Source organism: Strix uralensis, chromosome 4 (genome assembly GCF_047716275.1).
Source record: "Strix uralensis isolate ZFMK-TIS-50842 chromosome 4, bStrUra1, whole genome shotgun sequence".
NCBI classification, from domain to species: domain Eukaryota; kingdom Metazoa; phylum Chordata; class Aves; order Strigiformes; family Strigidae; genus Strix; species Strix uralensis.
The window spans coordinates 120,290,823-120,307,246 of record NC_133975.1 but is presented as its reverse complement, the minus strand read 5'-3'; the positions used below and the strand labels follow the sequence as shown (position 1 = coordinate 120,307,246).

The following is a 16,424-nucleotide window of genomic DNA, read 5'->3' as shown; positions in this document are numbered from 1 at the left end:
ATGTCTAATGCAGGTTTTGGAATGTTTTTATGAAAAAATATAAAATGTGTATTCTTAAATGTCAAGGAATGTATAAGCGAATTTGTAAAGTCACATGGGTTTCATTTTGCCCTCAGATAGTCAATTCCTTTGTGTTTAGGAGAAGAATTGGACCCATCTGTTTTTACCAGTAGAAGGAAGACAAATGGAGCAGTTTTTCAACAACTGAAAATCATCTCAAGATACACACATCAACTTAGACTAGAACTAAAACAACACCAGCAATATCAACACCACCACCACAGTCTTCCAGTCCTTTGACTGGTACTTATCTGACCAGTAATGGCCAAAAGCCATCTATCATTGCTTAAACTACATGATGATAAAACCAGAGTCTGGAAAATATAATTACTTGATCTATTTGGTAAACTTTCAAATATTTCTTTCAGAAGATTTGCCAGGCAAACAGCATAGTATAAAATTTAGTTTTATTTAATTTGTGTTTTATTGCTTTTGAATTTAACTTTCAAAAAAAGACATGATTAAAGAGCTACAGCTGAGCAAAGGTACAAAGCTTCTGTTGTAGAAAGCTGTCTGAGTCTGTAGATCATGGATTTGTAGGTGCATTTTAGTCCAGAAAATTGTGCTGCAGGGGTGTTTAGTGGGTTTAGACCTGTGCCTGAAATGAGCTGGATAAGGTAAATGCAATATCTTACTTAAACTTTTTCTTTCTTATGGCTGCTGTTGGTTGTGTCAAGGCCAAAATATTGGTACATCTAGACAGGAAGACCATTCATTACTCATTTAAAAGGGCTATCACATTATTAATTCTTTAGTTGCCAGAATAAAAGAAGGGCTGAGTCAAGAAACCAATGCTTTGCAGAGATACTAATTAATGAAACTTTTAATTGAGCTCTGTTTTCACTGTAGAATTCAACCAAAAGAAATCCAATCTTTAAGTAAAACCTATCCACAGAGCTCCTTCCCTCAAACTATAGCATTTTCTTTTGGATTGTTTGAAGATTTCACTGTCTTGCGAATTTGAAATAGGAAATCACTCATTTGGCTTAATTTTAGATTTCTCCTGTTAAAAAAAAAAAAAAGAAAATATTAATGCAGATCTTTAAATTTTTATGTATGATTCAGGTAAAGAACATGAAAGAACGTTTCTGGACACATTTCATTAACAGTTCTATAAACAGCAAATGTTTGCTGCCTATGAAAGCTGCCATGTTTATTCCAGAGTTTCAATGGATAGCATGCAGAATTGGGATGTGCAACATGTCAGCACTTTCTAAGCTGCTGGTGGGACTGCAGAATAGGACACTTCCCACCTGAGAAAACCTCTGGGCGGCAGAAGAGGGTGATGCTTTGAAGCAGAAGGAAATGAAAGATCTGCCTCAAAAAACTGGAGTAGAAACCCATCAGCTCCAACATGGAGATCAGTCCTTGAAGACTCTTTCTTTTGTATTTGGTAAAAGCTAGGAAAAGAACCAAGGACTGGTAGGGATTAATGAAAATATGACAGCATTTGCTTCTCAAGTGGAGATTTGAGGAGTGACTGAGTCTAAAGCCTCTTTGCTAAAAGTGTCTTCTTTTCCCCAAGTTCTGTCTGAAAAGAAAGGCATGGGTAAGTGAGCTCAAGCAATACCAATTTGCATTTATGCAACACCTTTAAAATCAAAGGTTCCCAAGACTCTTTAGCAACATGCATGGCAAAGATTTCAAACACTTAAAATGCAAAAGGGTAAGTGGCAAATGCATTTGCAAAATAGCTGCAGTCTTTCTAAAGGAACTGTAGCTAGGATATGCCCTGGCTTCAACTGTTCAAAGATTATTTTCTTTTTTTTTTTTTTTTTTACTGGATAAACAGTGTGTGTGTATAGGCAAATATCTTGGAGTATAATCCTAACACATATGGCATATAGAGTAGACAAATTGTTTAGAATAAGTAACAGCTGACTCATTAATATGAATTTCTGTATTTTATTTGGTCAATAAATTATTTTTTAAGTACCAGGAAAGAGCACAGTAATTGCCACAAGATCTACTGTAGCTGAAGCAAAAAAGTTTTTTGATCACTCATGATGAAATTATAATAGGAATTCCAGCATAGCTGCTAAGAAATAGAAATTTTTTTTAAGAAATGTAAAAGTATAGAAAAATATATGACTGTTTTAAAAGAAAAAAGATGCGCATGTTATCATTTCATGACAGCAACTTAAAACAGGTTTGCTTTCTGAAGTTCACTCACAGAAAAATAATACATCTTCATAAGAGAAAAGCTGTGTGTAGTCAGTAATGTCATAACATTTTTCAAATGTAAAGACAATGACTAAGTGAAAAAGGCATGCTTTTCTCTGTGCTCACTAATGCCTCAACCCGCATAAATATAAAAATGTGCCAGTGATTGTTTGTTATTACACAGTTGAAAGAGGAAAAATCAGTTGTCTGGATAATAATTTTCAAGATGGGAAAGAAACTGCAACAGCAGTATGGTAGCATAAAAAGTGTGCTGCCATCAATGGTTAGAACTTTGACAATGCACCAGCTTTTGCATAAAGGTAGAATAATGGTCTTGGATATGATAAAGTGTAAGACTGCAATAATTGAAAATTAAGTTAATGACAAATTCTTTTCTCATAAGTATAAAGTACAGGAACATCATGGTAAACTAGAAAGGGATTTCACTCAGTAGCGTATCCAAGATCACAAGTATGTGACTTCATGTTTTGATTCTCACCACTGTCTCTGGAAAAAAAAAAAAAAAAAAGGACCTTTCTGGAAATCATAAGCATCACTGAGAGACTGAAACCTCAAAAAAGGTTGAATACAGTTTATCTGTGTGAGACACTGTGCGTAGAAAGGTTATGTAGCACATTTGGATGCTTCTGGAGTACTATACCATAAATATTTAAACGTTCTACCTTCCAGTTGTAGTGCTTTCAATTAGTAAAACCTTCTGGGGTTCTTCATCTCCCTTCTTACCTCAATGCTGTAATCAAAAGAATGTTCTCCTTATGTAGACAGACATGCAAGCAAAAGTTATTTGATATTGATTCTGATGTGGCTGAGCTACAGATTAAAATTAATTTAAGCCATGCACAACAAAGAGTTTAATGAATTGGTTTAAAACAATTATGTATGGAAATTATACAGACCAATAGCATAATTGCAAAAGTACATTCAAGTGTCTAATAATTTAATTGCATGCTTGAGGGTTTAATTGCATGCTTGAGGGTGTTTGAAACAAATGACAGAAAAAAAGTTATGTGCTAACAAAACCGTTGCATCCTCTAAAGCACTTCCTTCCATTTGTTACATGGTTGTTCTCTACTCCCATTCTAGGAAGACAGCCATGCTGTTTCAGTGACACTCCATAGTCAGAAGGGACTTGTACCCATACAGATCCTTTCCAAGACTTTGGGCCTTTATTTCATAATTGTAAAAAAAGAATAAAGACGTGAAACAGGCACTGTTAGTGAAACAACAGAATTGAGACTATGCAGAAGTGATTAAAGCCTCCACAGATGCATTTAGAGATTGATAAATAGCTCAGAAAGCAAAGATATTTAATGAAGAACAATGGGTAATAAAACACTGTGGGTATTAGAAATATCAAATCAGCTCACAGGGCTGCCAGGCAGAGCACCACAAGCTTGTATAACTATCACCAATGTGTCTTCCAGCAACTTGATTCAGAAACAACTTCTGAACTGTCAAGCAACATGAAAATGGACCAAAGGGATTTGCAGAATGAAAAAGTAATAGAGGTAGCTCCCGAGTAGTAGTAGCTGTGAATCACCTTTGATTGACACCATTGCCTTTAGCAAGGAATTTTAGATTCTGTTGATGTCTTTTAATGAGCTAAAGTATATGAAAATATGCTTTGGGAAACCACGAGGATACAGTAACCGATTCTGGGGAATAGTACACTGAGTCATCTCTCACTGAAGTCAATGGAGAAAATCCAATTGATTTCAATAGGTTAAACCCATTTCATGCCTAAAACAAACAAAATCTTTGACAGGTTTTCATGGATCATGAGATAAAAATATCACAAGTGTACTTGATTGGTCTTTGGACTTCTCTGTATGTGACAGAAGGTTTTTTGGCTTTAAAATATCAAGGCTAGACCTTTATATTTAACCTGGAAGAGCTCACACTAGTTGCTGTAAATTTCCCCCTTCCCTCCCCTGCACGTTGGCCAGCATTTTGTGACACTGAAAATTATTTGTGGAGAAGAGCAGCATGCCCTGGTGTCTCCCACGCTCACCGAGAACACAAAGCTCCACCTTTTGTGTTTGTTCTCAGAATTAAAAAACTATTAATCAAAATTATCTTCTGCAATAATAAAAGGAGCCATCATCTGGCTAAAAATAAACACTGGAAACAAAACATAAAAACTGCAAGCTTTAATTAGAAACACAGAACATTGAACATGTCTGATTCAAACCATTGGCTTGGGTTCCTGCCTTGAAAACAGCATAGAAAATCTTGGCTAAATGTTGGATTTGTTCTGGGCAGGCATCAGGAGCACCTAGGCTCTTCAGCGCTGCTCAGCCCCCAGCCTGGGGCAGCCTGGGGAGCCCTTTACCCAGGCTCCCCTTGCCCACACACAGGAGGGCAAAGCTGCTTACTTTGGTCAATCCACCGACACTGCACTGAGCTTCCCATCTCCTCCATCAACTAGAAGAGCAGACTAGATTTGCCTAGTCTTGAGCTGGGTATTTTAGATGCTTTTGAAGTGAGGAGAGTGGCTCTCATCCTTTCTTCAGCCAGTTTTTTATGTGGTCAGTGAGATCAAGTGAGGCAAAAAGCTACTATAGTTAGTAGGAAGCTACTGTCCTTTTTAATGAGAATTGAAGGATTTTTGATTCTCTTATCAGTTGTTGTAGGGCAATCTCTAAAATAATCCTGTCATGACAGAGTTCAGAACCTCCTGGTCTAGGGGGTAAAACTTAATAAATCTTTTCCTCTGACTTTACCTTGCTGAAGATCAGACCAGATGAGATATCTTTCTAAGATATCTGATATTTCTATATATTTCATTGCACTAGAGTATAAGTCATAGAGAAAGGCTGCTTCCAAGATGGGAATTTTCTGGGACTGGGGCTGCCTTGTACTTCTTTGTTTATGTAGTGACAAACACAATGAGATACTGATCACTGAACAGAGGGGCTACTAAAGCACTACTGTAATACAAATAAATAATAGTTGAAAAACTATCCTTTTCTTAGCATATTTTTTTCCCTTTATCATGGGCATCTAGTTACATTGCAATAGAAATACAGGCAGTAAAATATGTCAATTTAAAATGATAAAATTCTGTAGTAGAAATTTTTTTCTAAGTTCTTGAGGTGTCTCGAGAATGAATTTGATTTTTTTTTTTTCATGATGGCCTTGATCTGCCAAGCATTTTAGAGGCAGCACTCTCATGCTTAGTTGTTGTTGTGATTGGAATCTAAATCAGTTCTTTGAAGTATCTTGCATCTCGTATACATACATACAAGTATAGCACATGGAATTGATAAGTGTGCACCTTTTATGTAACCTTTGCAAACACTAATCTTTTCAGACAATGCCATTGAACTGGTAAAGAGGGATACAGTTATCTTTCAAAGTACTTATGAACAATTGTGTGTTACAAACTTTTATGTAGCCACATAATGGTTGACATCTGCTGACACTCAAACTATTATGTTATGAAATTCTATTTTAAATTCATTTGTGACTTCTTTTCACCTTTCCGATTAACTCTTGTATCTGTCAGGTACGTTTTGTACTGCAACATGGTGGTCTAGAAAAGAAAGGTTTTAAAATAAACATAGGGCCCAGCTATTTGCTGGTGACCTAGTACAGCACTGCTGAAACCTAAGGCTGCTGCAAGGCAGCGTGTGAACAAAAATATTTTGAGATATTGGCAGATAGATGGTTCTGGCAGTGGCTGTGGTAGTCTGGGTTAGCCAAGGCTGTGTGCCAGCCATGGTCCCTGGGCACAAAGGTCTGCTCTTACTTCCCCCAAAGTGAGCTCAGGTTCTGTAAGCATGCACACAGACTACATACATGTGTAAGGACAAAAGACAAATCTCTCCTCCTGCTCTCTGAAATCAGTGAGAAAAACTCCAATTAATCTAAAAGGCAGTAAAAGTTGTTCTGTGGTTTCAAAGAAAAATAAAATAGGAAATAATATCCAAAACTGAGCTAAAAAAACACATGAAGAGACAGAACTGAATGCATTAAGAGGACTTTGAGGACTAGAAAGTCAGAAAGGAATTGGGTCTAAAGCAGAAATAGAAAATATGAATAAGGATGAATGTGGAAAATGGTATAAATCTGTAGGAATAACTAACATGAAATAGGAATTTTAAAAAGGAGCACATAAAAAGTATCAAGAAAAGCTAAATAAATAAATTAAAAAAAGATGATAAAGGAAATTTTGATGAAAGGATAAGAAAACAGACCAAAATAAAGATCAGGCTAAGGAAGATACATGTGATATCTGTGTTCAAATCAGCAGAGACCAGTAAAATTAATCTCAAAGTATTGAAAGGTCTGGCAAAAGCAATCCGTGAAGGATCAGGGATTATCCTGAGAATTTATGGGGAAGAGAAACTGGAAAAGGGCAAAAGCATTATCCATCTTACTGGCTGCTCAGCTTGAATTTGCCTCCTAGAAAATATGGGAACATATTATTAAATAACCAATACATATGACAGGACTGGTCTTTTAAGAGTTAGACCAAAGCTCCATTGAGCTCTGTGTCTTTTCCCCTGCAATGGCTGATAATGAGTACCTCAGGAAGAGAATAAAAATAGAGAATATATACAATAATAGTTTTCCAGTATACTCTTCCAATCTTCAGCAGTTTGTGACTCAGGTATTCCTCTGTGTTTAGTATCCCTCAGTGGATTTACCTCTCATTATAGTGTCTGGTTTCCTCTTGGATGCCTGTAGGCTTTTAGTGTGCACACAATCCTGCAGCAAGGAGTTCCACATCTGAAGTACAGGTTCTGTCAGGAGCCATATAAGATAAGGGGAAAAAGCAAACTAAAATGCTTTGCATGGGTTGGTAAGAAAAGAATGTCAGAAAGCCAGTCCTGTTTTCTTTGATGACAGAACTGTTTCAGTGATTGAGGAAAAAGTAGCTGAGATGGTAATATGGTGATTTTAGGAAGTGCTGGATGTTGTCCATGTGACTTTTCCATAAACAAAGTAAGGAAATATACTATGTATACACAGAGCTGAAAAAATAACTATACATTGCTTGCTAACAAAATAAGGAGGCAGTTCTGATAGGAAGGCTACTGGGTCTATATGACATTTTTATTAAGATGAATGAAGCTACACATATTGGAGGATTGAATAGCACTCTTGCAAATGTTGCTTGTGACATGAAGGGAGAAGGAATTGCAAGTGTCAGTGGGTGTGCTGGTATCAAAAGAAAAAATGTGAAAAATAGTTTCATAAAGCTCCAATGGAAATGAAGCTCTGAGTAAGGACTTGGGGACAGAATTTCCAAGCTATTGGAAATAATCTTAATTCTCAGATCAGTTTCTGATGCAGCAACCTGCTTACCTCAGAAAAGAACATGTAATTGTATGATTAAAACCATTCAACTGGTTCATAACAGTGTAACTACACTGTTATCAGTGGAATAAGGCCAAAGTCCACTATCAGTTAAAAAGATCTTGTGCCTGTGTTTGTTTTGTTTTGCAAAAGAAAAAATGAGGACCATAAGAGAAACTTTAAGAAAAGGAATTCTGTGATAAGATTGTTGGGTGAAATATTTTAAAGAGTATCTTGGGATATGGGAAGTTCTGAAATACAGTGGATGCAAAACCAACGGTCAGTTTTGTGAGTGTTAAGATGTAATTATACATTAAATAAGTGAATACATCTGTGCAATAAAGCTGAATGCCAAGTTATTCCAGAAACCATTTGGGCTGAAAGTTCAGGGTGCTTGTTGGTCAGTGAGCAGCAATACAAAACCTCACTCCCTTCCCCTCTCAACATTCAAGTTGGATCCTGCAGGACAGACCTACAAAGGTATTTAGGTCCCCCATTCTTTTTTTAGGAACCCGAAGTTAAGATGCTTAAATAAGGATTGGGAGCCTGAAAGTCTTTGTATATCTTGGCTTGTATATGCAGCATTTTCTATAGGCTTGTGCACAAATCACAACCATGAAGGAACACCTGGGGAGGGAGAAAGGGGAACTGATCTCAGAGCTTCATATGTTTTTTATTACTAGGTAACTCTTTCCATGCAGTGTATGTGCACAGAATGGTTGTCGTACTTGGAGTCTGGCTTCCAGCTTACATCACAGAGCTGGGAATAAACAGCCAAAAGTTCAGTACTATTTAGTAAAACCCAGACCAAGCTACATGATCTTCAGGCATAGAAAATACATCTTTTGCACTGCTGTGGAGTACTTTATGAGCTGTTAGTAGATATGGCACGACTTGCATTCCAATTTCCCATGGCTACAGTGTGTCGCCAGAAGTATCTTTGTTACTCTTGAATATGTTCTGTGTTGGTGGATGGGGTGCAGGACAAGGTTGAAACGTCAAGAAATTAATCTGAAATGATGTTCTGGATTTCTTCCACATTGTGGGATCCAGCCCATGCTACAGGTGGTGGTCCTATAAAACAGTTGTTTTTCACAAATCATTCTGCCTGATCATTAATTTAATGAACCAGAAGGCTATTTCTCTGTAGTTTTTTTTTTTTGTTTGTTTGTTTTTTGTTTGTTTTTTTAAGAAAAGGACCCTCCAGACCTATATGTCTGCTCTCCACAGTCTGCAAAGTGTTGCACCTCACTTGTCAATGTATATGTGAAGGCACAGAGAAGTCATTGGGCATTTTGGAGCTGCAAGCTGAAAAGGGATATGAGATCTGTAAGAAGCATGAAGAAACTAAGCCATTTCTCATGGAAAGTTAAGACTCTTCACTTTAAATTACTGAAAGTGCAAAGTTATCTCATTTTTAAAGCTTTATTAAACAAGCTAGAAAAAAACATCAGCAGTAATTGATGTTGTCTACAGAGATCACCTGTTGGACAGATGATGTCTCATTCATGAAACAGACACAATTTCACAGGTTAGCATTTTCAAACAAGGTTCTAAAGTGAGGGCTCCAGGCAAGACTTGCTAAAACACAGTTAGTCCCTTTTTTGTGAAAGATTTAGAGGTTCCAACATTTATTTTCATCTGAACTCAGAGCAAAAATGACGCTGTCCCATTTTTATTTTTCTGAGAAAATGATTTAGAGAAAAGGTGCTATCCAAGAAGGCTCATCAGTCAAATAGTTATATCTTGGATGTAGGAGGTCTGGGTAAGTACCTTCCTGGTCCACTGAATTACTGAACAAGTCTTTCTCAGAGTCTCTCCTCTGCAGCCATTAGTGTTCATGTAAACAATTCAGTGTTGATTGAAGAAGGGAAAAAAAAAAGGAGATCCATTCAATCTAGATACACCTAAGAAGCATGAGAACCGATTTGAGCCCTTGTTCAAACCATTCAGACTACTAGGTCCTGGATACTGCAGGGCAACTGTTCTTTCCCCTCTCTCCAAATTGCACCCTGGCTCTGGGATGGTTTAAAATTCAAAACAGTCTATTGCTGTGGGTCACACTGCACAGAATTTGCTGCATTATCAGATTCAGTGCTCCTCTAAAGGACTCTCTAGCAAAGCACATTTCAACTGATGTTCTCCAGCAGTGCAGACTGTGTGCGTGCTAACAGTCCTCACTGCCTGTTCTCACTGGCAGTGAGTTAGAACAACTTTTGACCCCAGGCCTGCTGGAAGGCATGAGTTAAATGATCATTTTTGATTCCTGCTTTCCCTACAAACAAGGTCTAACCAATAGCTTATAAATTCAAATAGTTCATCAGGGAGTAGATACTTGGAAAGAAGAAATAATAGATGAGATGGGATATAGAGGAACTTATGTACAGCAAGCTAGACAAAACTGTGTTCACTCCTGACTGCCTTTGTGTTGTAAGGTCACCATTTCAGTGGAGAGAAACAGTACTGGAACTTAGACTAAGAGCATGGGGGCATGGCTGCAAACGAAAGTTTGGAAGGGGTGGACAAAACATTGAGTAAGGAGAGGAATTATTTGAGGACATATGAGAAAGAACACTGTAAGTAAGCTAAGGAAATGAAAGACAATTTAAAAAAAAAAAAATTGGCTGACTATGAGTATAAGCTGGCTACTTAAGAAGCTTGGGTTCCCCTCCACTTGTGCCAGGTATAGACTATCTCCTCTGGTGCAGGGAATAAGTCTAAGACGTCACACAACAAGAGCCCAGTGTAGCTTGGAGAAGTTGGAAGACTTACCTACAACATATTTTTACTCACTTAAGACTGGATTAAAATCAGTTAGTTATTCAGCCCCTCTCTGCAAGGTAGTTTAATCCTCAGGGAGAGATTATAAAATCTCAGGGAGAGATAAAAAGCCAAGACTACCCTAAAAGAAGACTGTCCTCTCCTTTCCCTTCTGTCACCATCCCATCCATCCCCATTCCTCTGCAAGTGCAAGCCTTTGTGCAGCTAGTCAGTGAAGGTGATTGGGAAATGAATCAGTTTAAAAATAAACCTTCTGCTGGGTTAGTTTTAGCCTGGATTGGTTTCCTGATCTGGTTCATAATGCAGCCAACATGGCTAATGGTGTCTGTATCTCGCTCTACAGTTGTAGTCTCTGCCTTCTGTGATTTGCATTAGACTTGCAGCTGCTGCACGTGCGCGCCGTAGGACTCTTAGACCTCGCTAAGGAACACTGTGCTATGGAAAGAGAGGGCTGGGTCTTCCATGTGGGGAAATATTATTATATTCAACTGGAAATATTTTACTGGAAATGTGTCTATTGCCTTCGTTCAGACTAAGCTTGCAAAAAATAACTCAGTGACTAAAACATGCATGTCATAAAAATATATGTGCTAATTTCAAACTTTTCTGTGATTTCATGACTATTATAAATCTGCTTATTCTCATATAGCATTGCCTTTTAGCAAGCTTTATAATTCTGTTCTGAAACTATCATGAAGCATCCATTCTGTCCTGAAGAATGCCACTTCTGATATGGGCCTTTCTAACCCTAGGAGGAGAGGGTTGAAATCAAGGACCATAATTTTTACTGCATCTAAAGAAGCATATTATGCTCATCTCATTAACACTCAGCTGCCTACTTTTTCAGTTCTGCTGTCAGTCTAGCTACAGAGCTGTGCTACCTCAAATTTAATTGTACCCTAATCCTACAATTCTATCCATCTCCTCACCACCTGCTAAGTCCCTGCTTACACTCTCCCCCTTTTCTTTTGACAGAATATCTTAGCAAGTTCTTCCTTTGATCTTTCTCTTTCTTTCTTTCTTTCTTTCTTTCTTTCTTTCTTTCTTTCTTTCTTTCTTTCTTTCTTTCTTTCTTTCTTTCTTTCTTTCTTTCTTTCTTTCTTTCTTTCTTTCTTTCTTTCTTTCTTTCTTTCTTTCTTTCTTTCTTTCTTTCTTTCTTTCTTTCTTTCTTTCTTTCTTTCTTTCTTTCTTTCTTTCTTTCTTTCCTTCCTTCCTTCCTTCCTTCCTTCCTTCCTTCCTTCCTTCCTTCCTTCCTTCCTTCCTTCCTTCCTTCCTTCCTTCCTTCCTTCCTTCCTTCCTTCCTTCCTTCCTTCCTTCCTTCCTTCCTTCCTTCCTTCCTTCCTTCCATTTTGTTTTGTTTTGTTTTTTAACACGTGACATCACCTTCCTCTTCCTGTTAGCTTGGGGCCCTTTCCCTGTTCTACAGCTTTCTCCTTCTCCCTGGTCACAGACACAGACATGTTTCATGTGTTCTTTTCAATTCCTTTAGTTCTGCTTGCCTCCTCTTACCCTTTCTCTTCTTAGCTCTTCATCTGTGTGCCCATTCTCCTCCCCTCCCTTATTCCTCTCCTTAACCTCTTGATCTCCTCTGGTTTGTTGTTTTCACTGTTTCTAGTTTGTTCTGCTTGTTATACCATATGTTAAGTCTCTCACATCATAAATAAAACAGTTTTGACTCCTTCTTGCAACTCTAGCTACTGGCCCATCTGCAGTCGCTCTTTCATCTCTAAGCTTTCTGAATGTGATGTTTACACTTTTTCTTCCTAGAGCTCTTCCAATCTGGCTTCCCTCCTCTGCCCTTAGATGAAACCATTCTTTCCACAGCATCTAATGGCATCTGCTTTGCCAGATCTCAGACTCACTGCTATAACCATAACTTCTCTTGGCCTCTCTGCTTCTGCTCTCCTTGAAATCTCTCTGGGATTACTTAGGTCTGTCTTTCCTCGGCTGCTTCTCTAATAATTTCTTTTACACATCCTCTGGAGAATCTTCCAGCTCTTGGTAAGGAAACTGAAGACTTCTAACTTTGTGTAATTGTACCTACAACCAAAAATTCCCTTGTCATCTCTTTGCTGAAGATTTGCAGATCTACCAATATTTTTCTCTCCTGTCTCCTTTTGTCCTAAATAAACTTTTAGTCTGACACCTTTGTGAATGACTTACTAACCATTCAAATTTAGTTTGGCGGAATCACAGATTTTTCCACCACAGACCTTCTTACTATGTTCTTATCAATAACTGTGGACTTCAGTATGGTTGGAGTCTCTAATCTGATTATCATTTAGATCCTCACATCCAAGCCATGTCTACATTTAACATAGCATCTCTAACACATAGTGCTTCTTAGCCATGCAGGTTGCTGAAACTATTATCATAGAAGTATAGAATCACAGAATGGTTTGGGTTGAAATGGACCTTTAAAGGTCATCTAGTCCAAGCCCCCTGCAATAAGCAGGGACATCTTCAAATAGATCAGGTTACTCGGAGCCCTGTCCAACCTGACCTTGAATGTTTCCAGGGATGGGGAATCTACCACCTCTCTGGGCAACCTGTTCCAGTGTTTCACCACCCTCATTATAAAAATTCTTTTCCTTACATCTAGTCTGAATCTCCCTCTTTTAGTTTAAAACCATTACCCCTTGTCCTATTGCTACAGGCCCTACTAAAAAGTCTGTCTCTTCCTCAGACTCTGGTTCTTTCCTGACACTTAAATTATGCAGTATCCTTTTCCCAGTCCCTTAAAGACATTCTTGCTCCCCTAATGTTAATTCAGGAAACAGCAGCAAGACAATATCCCTACTTCTTAGTTTAAGGATATTTCATGTATCTCTGCCTTGATACCCTTCTGCTGCATATCTGTAAATCCATCTCATTGCTTTGCTTCAAGACCCCCTTTCCTTTGGGAAGGACTGTTAGGCAGCTTAAAGTGATGATATTAAAGTCTCAGGTTTTCCACCTCCTCCTTTTTATTTTATTCCTTTGCTTACCGTAGACAAGGAGTGTAAATTTTCTCAGATCCTTTCACCTTTTTTATTACATCTGTATTCACTACATTCTGATTAGAACTAGAACACCTATGAGAAACAAAAACAATAACAAAGCAGTCATCATTGCGCAGTAGTTAATTTTGATGATTCTGAGACTGCGTGAAGATCTTTGTGTATGTATATGTATGTGTCTGGCAACATGAGACTGGAAAGGTAAATATTCCATACCTTTCTACTTGAAACTTTTAAAAGTGAGAAATTTAATGAATGACAGGATGGACATTTTCATATAACTGCTGTCAATGTCTGGATTTTATTTTTCTCAAAATGGAATACCTGATGCTATATGCATTTGTGTTTGTACGTGTGTGTATATATAGAGATATATATATGTGGATATATATAGCTTACTGGATATTCTACTTGGCTCGTAGTATGTGTTGAACTTTTGATGTACTCTGTGAAAGGTGGAAAAATACTTAAAGTAGTTAAAGTGGTTTTGACTGATTGGTGAGTAGTTCTTAGTAAAAGGAGATAGTCTTGTATTCTGCCAAGTGGAGTTATCCTTTGTGTGGGGCAAGCATTTTGAACTGTCTTTTTTTTTCACTTGGTGTGTGGTCATCTTGAAATGCTTTAGGAATGTCTCGTTTTCTTCTTGTAAAGCAGATTTGTTTTTCTTTCCTTCTTTCTTTCTTTCTTATTTTTCGTTTTGGTGGATAGTTCATTTTCCTGGTACAGAGCTGTTGTCTTGTGGATTGTAAGTTTTTAAAAGTATTATGTGTTTGAGCAGGAAAGGGACAAATCCTCAGCTGTTATGAATTGGCAAGACTATTTTAAATATGAGGCTTATTTGAAGCTGTTTGCCATGATACTTAGTATTTCATATAAATTAAAAGCTGAGAGTAATTTATTTAAATTCTTAAATAATATTTGGAGAATAATTAATTTTTTGCAATTCCACTAATTTTCACAAATTCCCACCAGAAATAAATGCAGTTCCAGTTCCACTTATGATCAAAGTATACCTTAAAGGAAGCTTTTCAGAATGTGACATATATTTTACTGCACACACAAAAATGCACACAAATCCATTGTACCAGCTTTCTGCAGATGAATATTCTGTTTTAAACTATGGATGTCTGCTCTGAACTTGAGGGTGGGACCTTAGCTACAGAATGGTCATGCCAAATTGCCAGATTTGAATGCCATTTCTTGTTTCTGTTTATGTTTCGTTTGTTTTGCCATCAGATCTAAGAGCACTGTGTTACATGTTGCACACAGACTGGGACGAATTGGAAGGCTCTTTCCTCACATGCTAAATGAATAACTATGGAGTTCATTGTTGCAAGATATAATTCATCAGTGTTTTCATTTTCAAAAGCAGAAGCTAAATCTGTCACTGCTGGAAAATACTGCAGTTCTGAAAGTCCTGTTCAAAGTGGAAGAAACATAGAAAAGGTCTATTAGGTTGATTAGAGTACTGGAGAGCCTACTCAATGGGAAGAATGATATTGGTATGTTTATCTTAGTAAGATAGAGGCTGAGGGAGGGAGCTAACACCTCTCTGTCAGTGCTTATGGGAAGAAGGTATTTTAGGCTATTTCAACACAAGGAAAAATGAGTATATGCCAGTCATGACAATATTTCAGCTGAGATCTAGAAGAAGGTGCTAGTGATCAGAATTTTCAGAAGTCAGTAGTAGAAAGCAAAAGATCACAACCCATATCCAAAACCTATTTAGTTTCATGATGGAACCTGTTACAGTCCTGGAAAAGATGGTACGTCCATCTTGCTTCTGCAGCAGTCATGGGGATTTGCTGTTCCAAAATGCCTCTTCCCATCCTCCATCCTTATAATAACTTATGACATGTGAAGCAGTAGATTCTTGATCTATAGTTTTAAATAAATATTTCACAGTATTTATATCCTCTTTACTTTATTAGATATAAGGTGGTTTTAGATGGCAGTCTAGTAAACCTTCCAGTGTTGGAGGCTGATGGCCAGGTCAATGACCATGCAGAACAATGGTGGCAACCTCAGACACAGTTAGGAGAGTTATTACTAAAAATTGAATCTCTACATGAGTCTAAGAAATAAGTGCAAACTGACTCTAAAAATTAAAGTACAACTCTTTGAATACCACTGCAAATACCACTGGCAAGAGACATGTCTCCAAGCTGTCTTCAGACTCCAGAGTAAATAAATAAAATATTTTGGAGAGAAGAGGGCTGTATATGTTGGCAGCATTGCTTGACTTTGTGTGTAAAACCAAGCACGATTCGAACTTCCACTAGGTAAAGACACCAACACAAGAAACTCATTTAAACTGGTCAAATTCTAACAAACATTTTCTGTGAAATTTTGGTAAGCTGGAGTTTGCCAGAAGTTTTTCCAGGAATTAACAACCTCCAAAGACTGCAAACACTTTTTCTTCTGAACATCTCTGGCCAGAATCTTTCTCCAAAACTCATAAAGCAAGAACTTGAGAAAACCTGCCTGAAAAGCAGTCTGCTTTGTAAAAATATAGTAAGAACTTGCCAATCTTTGAAGCCAGGGAGAACCTAAATAAAGACAGTGAAGATTTTGCCCTCACTCTGCTTCCCAAATACTATGGGAGAAAATTAAAAAGTTTTAAACATACTACTGGGGACTTGACATTTTTCTATCCTCCCTCTTCTATTTCCAACCTCCTGATTTCTCTACAGGAAAGTTATATAAAATGGCTTATCTCAGCTCATCTCTATTTAAACATACTCCTTTGGGCCTCTCTCCCTACTCCCTCTCCCCACTCTTAGTCCTTGGTAATCAAATCTTGGCTTATACACATTCCAACCCACCCCCAAAAAGCAAACAAATAAAACACCCACATTCAGAATGAGATCACATTACTCAGTGATCTCAGTTCTAGTGTTACCTTACACTTTCAGCTGGTCAATTATCTCTTTGGAGCAGTTTGAAATGTTCTGTTGGCCCATTGACTCAGTGGTATGATATTTGCTCACTTCTAGCAAGCCTAATGGACAAATGGCACTGAGCATGTATTCTTGGAAGAGATGCACTTGCCAAGATCTCTGGCAAGAATCAGTTCTGTACAAAAGTTAGAGTCAA

General features: G+C 37.6%; 1 long non-coding RNA gene across 5 annotated transcripts in view; it reads left to right on the top strand.

Moving 5' to 3' along the window:
- Window positions 1-16,424, top strand: part of LOC141943459 (uncharacterized) — a 183,214-nt gene that overhangs the window by 84,749 nt on the left and 82,041 nt on the right. The window contains exon 5 of one of the 5 annotated variants that reach the window (XR_012628960.1): window positions 8,741-8,932. The exons of the other annotated variants lie outside the window; for them this stretch is intronic. This is a non-coding gene — a long non-coding RNA (uncharacterized LOC141943459). Of the gene's footprint in view, window positions 1-8,740; window positions 8,933-16,424 lie in introns of those variants that run through there. 5 annotated transcript variants of the gene reach the window in all.